The sequence below is a fragment of the Montipora foliosa genome, chromosome 12 (genome assembly GCF_036669935.1).
Source record: "Montipora foliosa isolate CH-2021 chromosome 12, ASM3666993v2, whole genome shotgun sequence".
Lineage (NCBI taxonomy): Eukaryota > Metazoa > Cnidaria > Anthozoa > Scleractinia > Acroporidae > Montipora > Montipora foliosa.
The window spans coordinates 24988928-24993927 of record NC_090880.1 but is presented as its reverse complement, the minus strand read 5'-3'; the positions used below and the strand labels follow the sequence as shown (position 1 = coordinate 24993927).

The window sequence follows — 5000 nt, the reverse complement described above, 5'->3', positions numbered from 1 at the left end:
TGAAAGAAGCATCAGGTATAGGCGACTAATGCTAAAGCAAGACCAAAAACGGCCACAAGTTCCATCAACACTTTTCAAAGAGGTAATAATCAAAAAAGTAAAGAACCCGATATTTCCTAGGAAAAAAGTGTGGTTTTAAATTCTTTTTTTTTTTTTTTCCTGAACCCTCTTATTAACTCTTTTGTGCTTAGTTTCTTTTTTTATCTGGTGCCTCACCCCGTAATTGTTCCAATTGCCTAACAAAATTAAAATCACCTTCTTCTTTTACGCTATGCGGTGAAACTCGTCAAAGTCTTTGGGATGCATTTGTTGAACCATTTGGTTCATTTGCGCAACAAAATTATCTCGTGGTTGGGCAGCCATGCCCATATAATGCTTTGGGGCTCCCACTTCAAGTTGGGCAGGCACAATTGCTTGCTTTGGGTCTTCTCCTCAAGTAGTATAAGGTGGGTTAATGATAGCAATTGAACTGAATGGAGCGCAATTTGGTCTGAAATCATACGTGTGATTTCAAAACGACTGATATATCTGACTTACTTACTTTGTGTGCAAGGAAAGAATAGAGGGTAGCATAGTTCGATGAAACGACAAACAAATAACTTATTACACCCAGCAAGCTAATATTACTAAATACCTTGCAATGTTCCTAGAGCTTTACAAACTTTTGAGCAGGAATGTTAATGAATCCGGCTGCAAATAAATTAATGGATAAGCAATATTGGGTGCATCATTCGCAACTGATCATGAGTGACGACGATCACTTCAGAAAATAAGTATATATAGTTTATGTCATAGAAAGTGCAGCATACGGAGTTTTATTCACGAGTTGTTTGTGTCAAAAACCCGAACGAGCGAGGAACGAGCGAGTGAGGGTTTTTGACACAAACAACTCGTGAATAAAACCCCGTACAAAGCACTTTCTATGTCGTGAACTGTTTTTTACACATAAGACGAGAATTTTCATTAAAATATAGTTCACTAAAAACTCACTAACGATAGAACCAAATGCAAATTTAATTTAATTCAATAACAAAGTACGATTTGCACGAGATGCACGAGTGATTGGCATGGAAACACCTTTACGCTGTCGTTGATTGGTTATACTTCCACATGTGAAATAGCTGTACGCCATTCTGATTGGCTGTATAAGCCTTTTCCACATGTGAAAATAAAGCGTATGGATTTGTACAAATGAGCTTCGTGGAATAAAGTTCTCATGTTATGTGTAATAAAAAGGAATTCTTACGTAGTTACTAACTTGATCGAAACTGAGTAGAGATAAAACAACAAAAAGTAACGCAAAAGTCATCAGAACTGGTTTATCACGCATAAATTACTTGTTCGTGTTATAAAGAAATGAGTAACAGTGAGCACCGTACCAAATGATGCTAATCGATGCGAGGTCCTTGACGACAAGAAATGAATCTGCAAAATTTTATAATTTAATGTGGTTACCATGCATTATCGAATCTTGTAGGGAAACTTTTGACTATCTTAACACAAATCATTTATGTCTATTGCGCAAAAAAAATGGAGCGGGAAGTAACAAATGGAACACACATGGGAAAAACAAGACTGAGTCATTTCACACTCGAGCAAAGTGCGCAACTGATCAGTGAGGCAATTCAAGTCAAATACGGATCGAGATGAAATAACTGTTCCATTGCTCCAAACAACTGATAGTTTCGTTCCGCGAGGCTCAAAGTTGTGATGGGAACGCATACATACGAGCCTCTGGTCTTGCTAAGCTTAAAATAAAACTTTAAAGCGAGTAGATATTACGGATTTGTTATGGCTGAAATTTGTCAACGCATTCTTACTCGTCATTTGCTTTGTAACACCCATCATTTTGAATCTAAGCGGATTAAAAAACTAAAACCTTTTCTGTTCAGGAACAATTCAAGATACATCATTTACTTACTCTCTTAATGTGTAAGGAAAGAATGCAGGGGCAGTATATAGTTCCGCGATCAAACAAGAAACCAATAATCTATTACACCCCTCAAGCCAATGTTGCTAATTACCTTGCAATGTTCCTCGAATCGTTACAAGCTCTTAAGCAGGAATAATGAATCTCGCCACAAATGAATTAATGGTTAGCAATAGAGGTAAATTGTTTGCGTGCGTGCTCAGTAACAACCAGAAGCTTCTGAATGATCGTGCTAGCTCCAGTAAATGAACAAATAGTCATAAAAGGAATGTGTGCCGACATAGTTACTAACTTTAATCCAAAGTACAGAGACAACGTAACAACAGGAGGCCAGTAGAAAATATTCAGATTTGGTTTTATCACGCATACATTACTTGCTCTTGCAATGAAACAATAAGTAACAGTGAAGACTTTAAGGCTGATGAGACCACAGGTAACCCAGGCTCACTGTGTGCGTCACGTAAGTATTAAAATATAGAGAAAATATGAGGCGAAGTTTAGGTCTGAAAATTTGCTAGAAAATGGAAATAAAAATCGATAAAACTTACCATGTGGTGAGCTGTTGTTGTCTTTAATACGTACACGAAGTTTCGGGAAAAATGGTCCCCGTTCACCTTCCTTCATAGTATAGTGACAAGGTAGGAGACAGAAGCCAGCTTAAGGACTCCGATCAACCCAAAACAAGCACGATTTTTTTACGTGAAAATCGAATCCAGTAGCTAAATAAACACGCCAGGTTCGTGGAACAGGAATTTTTCTAAACCATGAACCCACTGAAGCATCTCCAGGTAGCAACGCGAAGCCACCAGGCTCCGTAGAACTTGTAAGTTGACCTGCTAAAATGGCGGCCTGAAAGCGTTGTCCTCGCGAAGTGTCCAATTCAAAATGGCAATGAACTCGGGACGCCTGGTGACGAGTATAATAAGTTCTGGAGGGAGGGGGGTCCCAAATTGCTAAAAAAAAACAAACTCACTGAGCAATCTGGGACTCCCCTCCCTCCAGGGTGACATATATTCCTCTCGTCACCAGGCGTCCCTAGTTCAGTGCCAGTTTGAATTGGGCACTTCGCGAGGACAACGCTTTCAGGGCCCCATTTTAGCAGGTCAACTTACAAGTTCTACGGAGCCTGGTGGCTTCGCGTTGCTACCTGGAGATGCTTCAGTAGATTCATGGTTTAGAGAAATTCCTGTTCCACGAACCTGGCGTGTTTATTTAGCGACTGGACTCGATTTTCACGAAAAAAATCGTGCTTGTTTTGGGTTGATTGGAGTCCTTAAGCTGGCTTCTGTCTCCTACCTTGTCACTATACTATGAAGGAAGGTGAACGGGGACCATTTTTCTCGAAACTTCGTGTACGTATTAAAGACAACAACAGCTCACCACATGGTAAGTTTTATCGATTTTTATTTCCATTTTCCAGCAAATTTTCAGACCTAAACTTCGCCTCATATTTTCTCTATATTTTAATACCTATATGACGCACACAGTGAGCCTGGGTTACCTGTGATGAGACATGATGTGATTCTCGATGCAACTGAGCAAAGAACAGAAAGCAGTATAGTTCGATCAAACAACAATTAAATAATTAATTAGGAGTGTCTCATTACCTTGCAATGTCCTCGTTGGAACGGACTGAGCAGAAATCCAAGGAATCCAGCTACAAATGAATTAATGGATAAGCAATATCGGTGGATTGTTTGCGTGCGCGCGTCAGTTACAACTGAATGACCGTCAACGTTTAACAAACTTTATGTAAAGACAACACCCATATACTTTCAAGCATTAATTTAAAGTATAGAGAGCACAACAGGAAGGAAGTAAAACGTAGTCAGAACTGGTTGATTACAAATCAGGGCACTTTTAGGTCAACAAGAATTAAGGCACGATCTCTTGATCCTGGTTGGTTCACAATTGCTCAGTAAGAGCAAGGGAGGTTACAAGAGAATCTTTCTTCCAGATTCTAACTCTGATATAAACATATGATATGCAATGAAGTAAGGCAAAAATTCTGATTTAGAAAAAATACCAAGAGACCTCGAATACTAATCCAAGATAACACACAAAAAAATAATAATAATTTCTTCATAAAAGCATTTAATGTTAAGACCATCACTCACTTACTTCTATTTTAAATCGGACTCTTCTCTTTTTTGCCGGGCTTAGCTTTAAAAATCAAGCAAATTGACTTTCTAATATGAGAACTTATTGCAGCAGGTTTAGCTTCGACTCCTCCCAAGGGGAATTCGGATTTATTCAGAGTAACCTCAGCCTCAACCGATTGAAAAAAATATCTCTTCATGGAGCAAGTTCAAACCAGTTCCAATTACATCCAACTTTTATTTTATTTTATTTTTATTTTTTATTTTTAATTGGATGTAATTGGAACTGGTTTGCATAGCATGAGTCATTTATTCATAAGAAAAAGATATAAGTAAAAATAAACGACTTACCAGTGTTGGTCCAAACGGATCCTTTTCAAAAGCCAAAGGTTCGTCTCGTAACTCTAAAAATGTTAATTTGATGTGGTTATCTACTGCCAAGTCTCTCGGTAAAGCATTATCTTGGGGGATATAACTTTCTTAACACAAATAAATTATGCCTACCCAAACACCGGGGATCGAGATCAAATGAATGTAAATAAAAAAGGCTGAAGACTGAGACGTCACTTACTTTCTGGTTGTGCAAGGAAAGAATAGAGGGTAGCATAGTTCGATGAAACGACGAACAAATAACTTATTACACTCAGCAAGCTAATATTGCTAAATACCTTGCAATTCCCAGAGCTTTACAAACTTTTGAGCAGGAGTGTTAATGAATCCAGCTGCAAATAAATTAATAGAGAAGGAATATTGGGTGCATAATTTGCAACTGATCACGAGCGACGGTCATCACTTCAGAAAATAAACATAAAGGAATTCTGACATAGTCACTACCTTGATCCAAACTGAGTAAACAGAAAACAACAAAAACTACCGCAAAAGTCATCAGAACTGGTTTATCACACAAAAATTACTTGTTCGTGTTATTAAGAAACAGTAACAGTGAGCAACTTACCAATTGGATGCTAATT

The 5000-nt window shown here is 38.1% G+C and overlaps 1 protein-coding gene across 7 annotated transcripts in view; it reads right to left on the bottom strand.

The window, feature by feature from the left end:
• LOC137980426 (tetratricopeptide repeat protein 28-like) overlaps window positions 1-5000 on the bottom strand; it is a 54837-nt gene that overhangs the window by 46056 nt on the left and 3781 nt on the right. For 3 of the 7 annotated variants that reach the window (XR_011118519.1, XR_011118517.1, XM_068827871.1), the window contains exons 5-9: window positions 4985-5000; window positions 4698-4751; window positions 4381-4433; window positions 3538-3587; window positions 635-690 (exon numbers count right to left, since the gene is read on the bottom strand). The exon at window positions 4985-5000 is cut by the window's right edge and continues 34 nt beyond it. The gene's annotated coding sequence lies outside the window, so the exon portion shown is untranslated. Of the gene's footprint in view, window positions 691-1379; window positions 1426-3537; window positions 3588-4380; window positions 4434-4697; window positions 4752-4984 lie in introns of all 7 variants that reach the window. The other 4 variants (XR_011118514.1, XR_011118515.1, XR_011118520.1 and 1 more) reach the window with 3 other exon arrangements.